Raw genomic sequence first — 12,278 nt, forward strand, 5'->3', positions numbered from 1 at the left:
TGCAATCCCATAGGAAGAACAACAACATCAACCCTACCCCCTCCCCTCAGAGCTCCCAGGGACTAAACCACCAACCAAAAAGTACACATGGAGGGACCCATGACTCCACCTGCATATGTAGCAGAGGATGGCCTTGTTGGACATCAATGGGAGGAGAGGCCCTTGGTTCTGGGAAGGCTTGATGCCCCAGTGTAGGGGAATGCCAGGGTGGGGAAGCAGGAGTGGGTGGGTAGGTAGAGGAGATCTCTCATAGAAGCAAGTGGAGGGAGGATAATTAGGGGGTTTCTGGAGGGGAAACCATGAAAGGGGGAAACATTTGAAATGTAAATAAATAAAATATCCAATTTAAAAAAATAATTCACCTAAAATTTTTTAAAGATGCTTTTAACATATACTGTATGAGAAAATCTACTTTCAGTGAAAGAAATATATCTTAACTACAAAACATACACTTAAAAAAGGAAAAGAAAAAGGAATGTAAACAAGGCCAGTGTAATGAAGCCTATTTCAATTCCACAGCTCTGGCAGCTGATGCTGGTGGATCTCTGAGCCTCGGGAGTACATTTGTCTACTGGGCTTGATGGTACAGGCCTCTAAATCCAGTTTCTTGGGAGGCAGAGGGCAGAGGATGGCAAGCTTAATGCTATTAGTATGCAAAATCAGTGATACATTGGGAAAAAAGGAGAGCTCTGGAGGGATCCCTGAGTAGCAAGAGCACTCTTGCCTAGAACATGGCTCCCTTCCCAACCCTCATAGAGTTCTCACAGCCCCTGTAACTTCAGTTTTCTTCAGTGGATCTGTCAACCTCTTCTGGCCTCTGCAGGTATGGCATGCATAGGTGCAGAGATTGGCATGCAAACACCCATTTACATAAGATGAAAAAAAAAGAATAATTAATCTTAGGAAAAGAAATAAGAATAATTATATTTATGAAGTCATGAAAACCAAGAATGAACAGAATAGGGAACTAAGCATTGTAAGATGAAATATCTGCTCAGGAAACTATAAAAGTATGGAAAGAAATTGGTACAATTACTTGAGGATACCTGATCCCACAAATTCGAATATTGTTACAATGTCTACAGGAGGGACTAGACAGATGGTTCATGGATTTAGCTCACTGATTGCTCTCCCAGAAAATCTTGATTCTCTAGTTCTGCAAGATGATTCAGAACGGTCTGTAACTCTAATCCCAGGGTATCTGCCCCCTCGTTCGGCATCCTTGTGCACTGGGCATTCAAGTGGTGAAGAGATACATATCCAGTAAGACACTGATTTAAATCAAAATGAGTAAATGAATCAAGAAAATGCCATACTAATACTACCTTGGGCTGGAAAAAAACCTCAGTGGTTGAATGTGCTTATTGTTCCTACAGAAGATCCAGTTCCATTCCTGGCAGCCTCACACCACAACTCACATTGATCTACCTGTAACTCCATTGATCTAACAGTAACTTCAGACAATCCAGCATCTCTGACACCACAGGCTCTCCTTCCCTTCAAAAGTATATTCACACAGGCAGACAAAATGTGTGTGTGTGTGTGTGTGTGTGTGTGTGTGTGTGTGTGTGTGTGTGTATGTGTGTGTGTGTTGTGGACTAGTAGTTTACCATATGTCTATGGGCTATATAATTTCTGGTTCTTGATTACCTAAGCAGTATATGGGTTCCTTCTTGTGGAGTGGACTTTTAGTTAAATTAACACATTGCTTGACTACTTCTATAAGTTTTGTACTCCCATTGTCCCAGCATATTTTTGAGGCACAGCAGACTTGAGCCTGGGTCGTAGCACAAGTAAATGGAAGGAAGCTGCAGAAAGATCAGGACTTTTAATCACAGAGACAGAAGCAAAACGAATGTGCCCACGGAACCATGGGTAAATATACTATTACAGAAAGAAACCTTAAGCTTTTGTTTCCAAACACCACTCTGGCTTAAGTCCTCCTAAGGGAGGAGAAAGTACGTGTCTTGGAGCAAGAGGTTCTTGGTGTATCTCAAAATTAAAGATGAGGAAGAAGAGTATGAAGTCCATCTGGAAAAATAACAGGGCTTCTTTAGTCCTTGAAAGCCGTCTTCCTTAAGTTACCCTTCCTTTTGCTCTCCAACCCCAGAACATTCAGCAGGAGGCTAACAGTACCCTTCCCTAGCCCTTTCTCATTTTCAACTTAAACTCACCAGAGCAAGTACAGTGTTTTCTTATAAATTCTTCCTAACTCTGCACCCTAAAATTGTTCACACATCTTCAGACACCAACCTAGAGACCCAAAATCTGTATAGAAGAGCAAATGAAGGCCAAAGACTATGTATGAGAGTTCAGTCACTAAGCTGGTTCTCTGGTGAGCCAGGAGAGAAATGAAAGTTCAGACTTTGCAGGTTGAAACTGAGAAAGAGGAACTTTTACCAAACTAACAATCAACAGGATGGTACCACATCATGAACTGGGGTTGTACCACCAGAGGAAGTCAGTTGCTTGGGTCAGTTCAGCCTTCCAGAAGTTTGCGGCATTTTTCACAGCTACAGGAACTTGTTGTGTCCCTTGTTCAGACTCAGGAAACAATCACCCAAAACGTTCCTGACCCTCTGGAAATCTGCCTGTAATGGAAAGAAAGCCTTCCCCATGGTTTCTTCTGCACCTGAGTTCCTGGTTGGGTTTTGCCTTGGTGTCAGGTGTGGCCCAAAGGGAAGGAAAAACAAGGCTAGGGACAGAAAGTTGCAGTGTTCCCCTGAGGTTGGAGCTGGACTCTTACAGGATGAGAACAGGAAGGAAGTTGCAGTTCAGGGAAGGACCACACCAGTAAGATTTGCTACCCAGCAGGGACACAGTGGGGAGGAGTCATGTGCAGAGACATGTAGAAAAACACTTCACCACACTCACAGCAGACATAGTGATCTACAGAGGGTGCTCCAGCTGCCCCATGGTCTCCTCTAGATAATGTATTCTGTGGCTGAACAGACCTAGTCCTTTCACAGTGCTGATCTGATCCATCCATTCATTTTCTCCTTTCCAGGAGTCACTCGCCAGAATATCTTGGAGGTCCCATTTGATTTAGGATTTGTATTAAAGACCTCTGGTGACCCAGTCAGCGTTCCTTGAATTACAAGATGAAATCTGTATAGTTGGGAATGGGCTTCAGTTACCACAGTGTTTGCCTAGCTTTCTGGAGCCCAGGAGGGTGGATCTTCTCCAGTGTACACAAGCAGATGTGCTGACACATGCATGTACTTTCTCCAATAATGCCATACTCCTATTCTTTCCTGAACAGTGTCTTAAATGGGAACCAAGATATTGTCCTCTGGGGCAATTCTTAGTCAAACAGTCACAAGGTCTCACTGCTTTCCTGCTGGCTGCATGAGGATCAGGAGCTCAGCCATGGTGACTGACCTTAGGACAGCATGGGAAACACATGAAACTTTCCAAAGAGAAAAGAAAGGGAGAGAGAAAGAAAGAAAGACAGAGATAAGGAAAGGAAGGAAGACAGGAATGAAGAAAGAAAAAGGGAACAGAATAAGAAATAAAATAAGTCAATTCAAGTAAGTTGGTGTGTGAGGGAACACTGGAGAAACCTGCCCAGTCACCATCACCTATGTCCCCACTCCTGTTTGCCTCTCTCATTATTTCCCTACATTCTCAAATCTACTGAAATATAAGTGACAGGAGATATGACACTGTAGTTTGAACTTATTTCACATATTTGTTGTCTTTTCTTCTTTATCCTCTTCTTCCTTTGAGACATATTCTCACGGTCTACCCCAACCTGACCCTTACTGAGATCTAGTTTCCTCAGGCTTCCCAGTGCTGGGGTCATGGACTTTGCCGTTGTTATTTAGTTTGGCCTTTCACTTTCAGGGATTGAATCCTGTGCCCTGTGGATGTTGGGCTAGTTCTCCATTCCTAGCCACACCTCTACCTCAATTTCACATCTTGATGAGCTCATGAGCCTCTACTGTTGTTTTTGCTGTGGACACAATTGCTGACAATATTAGGATGTTCCTACCTTCTGAATTTTTAATCTTTATGTAAAATCCTTTCACAACTTATTTTTTGAGGCAGGGATTTACTCTAAATTCAAGCTTGGGCTGGAAGTAACTAAGTGTTCAGGATGGTCTCCAATTCCAGGCAATACTCATTTCCAAGGACAGCCTAAGACTACCCTAGCACTGCCTTATGTTTGGCCGTGGGTCTTTGCATCTGTTTCCATCAGCTGCTGGAAGAAGCCTCTCAGGAGATAGCTCCTGTCCACAAGGATAGCAGAGCATCATTAATAGTGTCAGAGGTTGGCTCTCTCACAGAGGATGAATGTAGTGCATTTGGCCTAATGCTGCTTGTTTTTTTAATGTTAATTTGAGTCCCTTCAAACTGTTTGCAGAAGATAGTCTGCACATAAGACACCGAGGGACCCTGACTTCATTTAATTCTGATTGGTAAAGATGTCAGCAGCTAGTAGCTGGTAGAAGAGACATAGGTGGGTTTAGGTTTCTTTAGCTTGGGACTATGAGGAGAGAGAGAGAGAGAGGGAGAGAGAGAGAGAGAGAGAGGGAGAGAGAGAGAGAGAGAGAGAGAGAGAGAGAGAGAGAGAGAGAGAGAGCCTCCATGCCTTAGAAGAATATGCAGGATGCAGACAAGAGCCACCATGGGTAGGGAAGCAAGGAGAACAGCACCCTGGGTCTCTATGCCAAGAGAATGTGGTCCAGAGGGATGACTAATTGGAGTTAAGAGCAGCCAAGATGGATCATAGAACATAGAAATTAGTAAATAGTAAATTGGAGTTAATCAATCTGTAGAATCTAACAGCATGGAGGGTAGGCATAGGATTTATTAAAATATTCCTGCTATAGGTGGATCTCAAGATGGAGCAGCCATTAATTGGCTTTTCCCTCAACTTTGCTTCCTCTTCATCTCTTTGCATTTTAAAGGCAGGACAAATTTTGGGTTGAATTATTTTTGGTTGGGTTGATGTCACCCTCTCTCTCCAGTGGTAGTCCTATCTGTCTACAGGAGGAGGCCACTTTAGTCTTCATATCCTCAACTTGAAGGAATCTCAGCAAGGGTCACCCCACAGACTCCCCAGAAATCCCCTTATCCTAGGTCTCCAACTCCTCCCAGAGATTGGCATTCTCCCTCCCATCCTCTTCCAACAACCATTCTCCCCACACCTGATCCCCATCACAGATCCACTCCTCACACCCTCTGCCACCCAGTTCCCCACCTCTATCCACCTCAGATGACTATTTTGTTTCCCCTTCAGAGTGAGATTCATGCATCCTCCATTAGGCCTTGGATCTTGCTTAGTTTCTTTGGGTCTGTGAATTATAATATGGTTATCCTGTATTTAATGACAAATGCATGCTTATAAGTGGATACATACTACACATGTATTTCTGCAATTGGATTTGGGTATTATCATTTTTCTTTTAAATTAATTATTTATTTCAGATTTTGTTCCCCTTCATGGTCTCCCCTCTGCTAACCCCACTCCTGGTCACTCTCCCCTTTGCTTCTAAAAAGGTGCTCCACCCATCCCTGCTCACATCTCCAGCATTCCCCTTTGATGGAGCAATAAGCATCCACAGGATCAAGCATCTCTCCTCCCACTGAAGTCAGATAAGGCAGTCTTCTGCTATATATGTAGCGGAAGCCATGGATTCACCCATGTATACTCTTTGATTTGTGGCTTAGTCCCTAGGAGCGCTGTAGGATCCAGTTAGTTGATATTATTGTTCTTCCTATGGGATTGCAATCCCCTTCAGCTCCTTTAGTCCTTTCCCTAACTTTTCCATTCAGGTCCCTGGGCTCAGTCCAGTGGTTGGCTGTGAGTATCTGTATCTGTCTTAGGTGCTAACAGAGATTCTTAGACGACATCCATACCAGGCTCCTGTCTGAAACCACATCTTGGCATCAGAAATAGTGTCTGTGGATAGGATGGATCCTAAGGTGGGTGGTCTCCAGATGCACTTTCCTCAGTCTCTGCTCCATTTTTTTTGTCCCTGTGTTTCATTTAAACAGGAACAATTCTGAGTTAAACATTTTGAGATGGGTGGGCAGCTCCATCCCTTCACTGGGAGCCATGTCTATCTACTGGAGGTGGTCTCTTCTGTCATCTCCAATGGATCTGAAGAGCCTCTGGCATTATTAGCATCTGGGACTTTCTTGTGGTTCTCCATGCCCCCCCCCACTGCTACTTATTTCTATTCATTCTCCTGACCCTCTGGAATTCTCTCCTGTCTCTTCCTATATCTGATTTTGCCCTCCTTCCCTCCCTACCCCTCCCACCCAGTACCTTTCTCCTTCTACTTCCTAGGATCATTTTGTTCCCCCTTCTATGTAGGATTGTAACATCTACACTTTGCCCTTCCTTCTTGTCAAGTTTCATGTGGTCTTTGAGATATATTGTGGGTATTCTGAGCTTTTGTGCTAATATCCACTTATGAGTGAATGCATATCATGTATGTCCTTTTGGGTCTGGGTTACCTCCCTCAGGATGATATTTTCTAGATCTATCCATTTGCCTGTGAATTTCATGAAGTCCTCTGTCTTAATAGTACTATTCCATTGTGATATGTACCACATTTTCTATATCCCGTCTTCTGTTGAGGGACATGTAGGTCTCCAGTTTCTGGCTATTATAAATAAGGCTATGACCATAGTGTAGCATGTGTTCTTGTTATGTGTTGGAGCATCTTTTGGGTATATGCTCAGTGGTGGGATAGTTGGGTCTTCAGGTAGAACGATTTCCAATTTTCTAAGGAACTACCAGATTGATTTTTATAGAGGTTGTTCCAGCTTGAAATCCCACCAGCAATGGAGGAGTGTTCTTTCTTCACATCTTCACTAGCATCCACTTTCACCCAAGCTTTTGATGTTAGCCACTCTGATTAATGTAAGATGAAACCTCAGGGTCATTTTGATTTGCATTTTAAGATGGCTAAGGCTGTTGAACCCTTTTTAAGGTGCTTCTTGGCCATTAGAGATTTCCCAGTTGAGCATTTTTTGTTAGGCTCTGAACCCCATTTTTCAATAGGGTTATTTAGTTTTCTGGAGTCCACCTTCTTGAATTCTTTGTATATTTTGTATATTAGCCCTCTATGGGATGTAGGGTTGATAAAGATCTTTTCCCAATCTGTAGCTTGATGTTTTTCCCTATTGACAGTGTTCTTTGCCTTACAGAAGCTTTTCAATTTCATGAGGTTCCATTTGTCAATTATTGATTTTAGAGCCTAAGCCATTGGTGTTCTGTTCAGAAAAATTTTCCCTCTGCCAACCTATTTGAGGTTCTTTCCTACTTTTTCCTCTATCGGATTCAGCATATCTGGTTTTATGTGGAGGTACTTGATCCACATGGACTTGAGCTTTGTAAAAGGAGATAAAAATGAATCAATTTGCATCCCTCTACATGCAGATCACCAGTTAGACCAGGACTCTTTGTTGAAAATGCTGTCTTTTTTCCACTGTATGTTTTTTGGCTTCTTTGTCAAAGATCAAGTGACCATAGGTGTGTGGGCTTATATCTGGGTCTTTTATTCTATTCCATTGATCTACCTTTCTGTCTCTGCACCAATACCATGAAATTTTTACCACTATTGTTTTATAGTACAACTTGAGGTCAGGATGGTGATTCCCCCCAAAATTCTTTTATTGTTGAGAATTTTTCACTATCCTGAGTTTTTTGTTATTCCAGATAAAGTTGAGAATTGCTCTTTCTATCTCTGTGAAGAATTGAATTGGGATTTTAATGGGGATTACATTGAATTTATAGATTGCTTTTGGTAAGATAGCCATTGTTACTATGTTAATCCTACTGATCCATTAGCATGGGAGGTCTTTCCATCTCCTGAGATCTTCAATTTCATTCTTTAGAGACTTGAAGTTCTTGTCATACAGATCTTTCACTTGCTTGGTTAGAGTTACATCAAGATATTTTATATTATTTATGACTATTATGAAGGGTGTTGTTTCCCTAATTTCTTTCTCAGTCCATTTATCCTTTGTGTAGAGGAAGTCTTCTAATTTGTTTGAATTAATTTTATATTCAGCCATTTTGCTGAAGTTGATTATCAGGTGTAGGAGTTCTCTGGTAGATTTTTTTTGGGGGTCATTATGTATTCTATCATATCTGCAAAAAGCAAAAAATTCAAGGGCCAGATGGTTTTAGTGCACAAGGTATCTGCAAATAGTGATACCTTGACTTCTTCTTTGCCAATTTGTATCCTGTTGATCTCTTTTGTTTTCTAGTTGCCCTAGGTAGAATTTTGAGTACTATATTGAATATATATGGGGAAAGTGGGCAGCCTGGTTTTGTCCCTAATTTTAGTGGGGTTGTTTCTAGCTTCTCTCCGTTTTATTTGATCTTGGCTGCTGGTTTCCTGTATATTGCTTTTCTTATGTTTAGGTATGTGCCTTGAGTTTCTGATCTTTTCAAGACTTTTAATGTGAAGGGGTGTTGTATTTTGTGAAAGCTATTTCAGCATCTAATGAAATGATCACGTGGTTTATTCTTCGAGTTTGTTTATATAGTGGATTGCATAGATGGATTTCTGTATATTGAACCATCCCTCCATCCCTAGGAGGAAGCCTACTTGATAGTGGTGAATGATGGTTTTGATGTTTTCTAAGATTTAGTTTGAGAGAATTTAGTTTGAGAGAATTTTTGCATCTGTATTCATAAGCAAAGGTTGTTCTGAAGTTCTCTTTGTTGGGTCTTTGTGTGGTTCAAGTATCAGTGTAGTTGTGGTTTCATAGAACATGTTAGTATTCCTTTTGTTTCTTTTCTGTGGAATAGCTTGAGAAGTATTGGTATTAGGTCTTCTTTGAATTCTAATACAATTGTGCACTAAAACCATCTGGCCCTTGGATTTTTTGTTTTATTTATTTATATATATATATTGGGGGGACTTTTAATGCCTGCTTCTATTTCCTTAGGTGCTTTGGGGCTGTTTAGAGAGTTTGTCTGGTCCTGACCTGATTTAACTTTGCTACTTGGTGTCTGTAGAGAAAACCATCCATTTCATCTACATTTTCCAGCTTTGTTGGGTATAGGCTTTTGTGGTAGAATCTGATGATGTTTTGATTTTCCTCAGTTTCATTTTTGATTTTGTTAATCTGGATACTGTCTCTAAGACATTTAGTTAGATTGGTAAAGTTTATCTATCCTACTGATCTTCTCAAAGAAGCAGCTCTTAGTTCTGTTGATTCTTTGTATAGTTCTCTTTGGTTTCAGTTCTTTTTTTTTTTTCATCTTTATTAACGTGGGTATTTCTTATTTACATTTCGGTTGCTATTCCCTTTCCCGGTTTCCAGGCCAACATCCTCCTAACCCCTCCCCCTCTCATGCTCTATGGTTGTTCCCCTCCCCATTCTTCCCCCATTACTACCCTCCCTCCAACAATCACATTCATTGGGGGTTCAGTCTTGGCAGGACCAAGGGTTTCCCCTTCCACTGGTGCTCTTACTAGGCTATTCATTGCTACCTATGAGGTTGGAGCCCAGGGTCAGTCCATGTATAGTCTTTGGGTAGTGACTTAGTCCCTGGAAGCTCTGGTTGCTTGGCATTGTTGTTCATATGGGGTCTTGAGCCCCTTCAAGCTCTTTCAGCCCTTTCTCTAATTCCTTCAACAGAGGTCCCGTTCTCAGTTCAGTGGTTTAATGATGGCATTTGCCTATGTATTTGCTGTATTCTGGCTGTGTCTCCCAGGAGAGATCTATATCCGGTTCCTGTCGGCCTGCACTTCTTTGCTTCATCCATCTTATCTAGTTTGGTGGCTGTATATGTATGGGCCACATGTGGGGCAGGCCCTGAATGGGTGTTCCTTCTGCCTCTGTTCTAAACTTTGCCTCCCTATTTCCTCCCAAGGGTATTCTTGTTCCCCTTTTAAAGCAGGAGTGAAGCATTCACGTTTTGGTCATTGGTTTCAGTTCTAATTGGTTGATTTCAGCCCTGAGTTTGCTTCATTTTGTTCTAGAGCTTTCAAATATGCTGTTAAATTGCTAGTGTAGGATCTCTCCAATTTCTTTATGAAGGCACTCAGAGTTAGGAGTTTTTCCTCTAACCCTGCTTTCATTGTGTCCCACAAGTTTGGGTATGCTATACCTTCATTTTTGTTAAATTCTAGAAAGTCTTTCTTTTCTTACCTTTCTTTCATTCTTTCTTTCTTTCCTTCTTTCTTTCTTTCCTTCCTTCCTTCCTTCCTTCTTTCTTTCTCTCTCTCTTTCTTTTCCTTCCTTCCTTCCTTCTTTCCTTCCTTCCTTCCTTCCTTCCTTTCCTTCCTTCCTTCCTTTCCTTCCTTCCTTCCTTCCTTCTTTCTTTCTTTCTTTCTTTCTTTCTTTCTTTCTTTCTTTCTTTCTTCCTTTCTTTCTTTCTTTCTTTCTTTCTTTCTTCCCTGACCAAGACATCATTGAGTAGAGTGTTGTTAAGCTTCCATGACCTCCTAGGAGTCAAGCTGTTTCTGGGTATGGGAGGGAGTCTGCAGTGCTGGCTGCCCCGGACAGAGTTGTGGACTGGAAGAAAAATGTGTCTCTGGCTGGGCAGATGGGTCTTACCTCTACTGGGCCCCGTGGGTCTCCCAGTTAGGCCAAGTGTTGGGGCTGGGGTGTGTGTCTCACCTGCAAGCCTGGATATGACCAACCTCTGAGTCAAGCTGTCTCTATATATGGATGTGGGGGTGTTGCTGGAGCAACTCAGGTATTCTCATTCTGTTTTTTGTTTAAGGAATATTTTAAAGAATACTTTTATTGAAGTATTAAATAGGCTCTCAAAATATAGTTTGCTTAAAGTGAGCACGATACAGTTAGATAATTTTAGGAAATGTATGCAGTCACATAGCTACATCAGAGGTTAGGTTTTCTCCTGTCCATTGTTCCTATTTAGCCAATCAGCCCCTTTGTGGGTAGGCAACCACTGAACATGGATGAGTTCATTTTTCCTGGAGTTACCCTGCAAAAGCATAAGCTGTGCAGGCTGCAGGGTCAGCAGCATCACTAGCTTCCATCAGCAGGCTTTGTTGTTAGGTTTTATTTGTTTGTTTGTTTGACAGGTCCCTCTATTACAGCCCTGGTTGTCCTGGAATTCACAGTGCTAAAACTGCCTCTGCCTCCCAAGTGCTGTGATTAAAGATGTGAGATCCTATCCCATGTCCAACTAGCATTTTAGCCATTCATTCATTTGTTCATTCATTCGTTCATTCATTCATTCATTCATTCATTTTTCCTTCCTTCTTTTCTTTCTTTCTTTCTTTCTTCCTTTTCTTTTCTTTCTTTTATTTTTTCATTGCTGAGTGGTATTCTGTAGTGTATATGTGTCTCCACTTAAAAATCCACTTCTCTTTATTTAAGTTTTGAGGAACCCTCTAAAACCAGGCAGAAAAGCAGGAAGATGTCTTAGTAGACCAGGAATAAGATGATAGTATTTTTGCCTCTCAGTAATGGTGTTGTTCCTAACATGCCTAGAATACCCCACTGTAGGGCCTCCATACCTGCTGTTGTCATAGCTCGCAGACATGTCTTCTTACTTTCTTCAGTTGTTATCACTTAATTCAGTTATTATTTCTCCAGGACTGTCCAAGACAGCATCCACCTCAGGTAGTTACCACGTTTCCCTGCCTGTGTTTCTTCATTGTCTTCTAGGTGGTTGTTGTTGTTGTGTTGTTGTTGTTGTTGTTCTTCTTCTCCTCCTCCTCCTCCTCCTCCCCCCTCCTCTTCCTCTTCCACCCTCCTTCCTCCTCTTCCTCTTCTTCTTTCTGAACATGGTCTTTTCTTTTCTTTTTCTTTTATCAGGTATTTTCTTTATTTACATTTCAAATGTTATCCCCATTCCTGGTTTCCCCTCTGGAAATCCCCCATTCCATCCCCCAACCTCCTGACTCCATGAGGGTGCTGCCTGACCCATCCACCCACTTGTTGGGCCCTACCTTAGGCTGTTTCCCTTTCCCCTCACTGAGCCTTTTAGCCTGCTATAGGAAGAAGTTGTTTACACCCTCGGCAGCTGCTCTTGGCCCTGAACTTGGGGCTGGGACTTTCCATGGCACCCTTCTCCCCCACCGAGCCCTCCAGCTTGTTGTTGTTAAGAAGTTGTTTATGCCCCTGATTGGGCCTGGGACTTTCCACCACACAGACTTTTCCTGTTTTCCTGGTTGGGGATTTTCACCTGCCTTGTTGTTTTTTCCACTGCCTCAGGTATATTAGGAGATCTCAGTAAAGCCTTGGTGGCACTCTCTAAAAATGGGTGACCCGTGTATGTGTTTTCTTTCAATCCCGCAGACCTACGCCAGATATTCACACACTGGCGC

The sequence above is a fragment of the Rattus norvegicus genome, chromosome 1 (genome assembly GCF_021556685.1).
Source record: "Rattus norvegicus strain SHRSP/BbbUtx chromosome 1, alternate assembly SHRSP_T2T, whole genome shotgun sequence".
In the NCBI taxonomy this organism is placed as follows: Eukaryota; Metazoa; Chordata; class Mammalia; order Rodentia; family Muridae; genus Rattus; species Rattus norvegicus.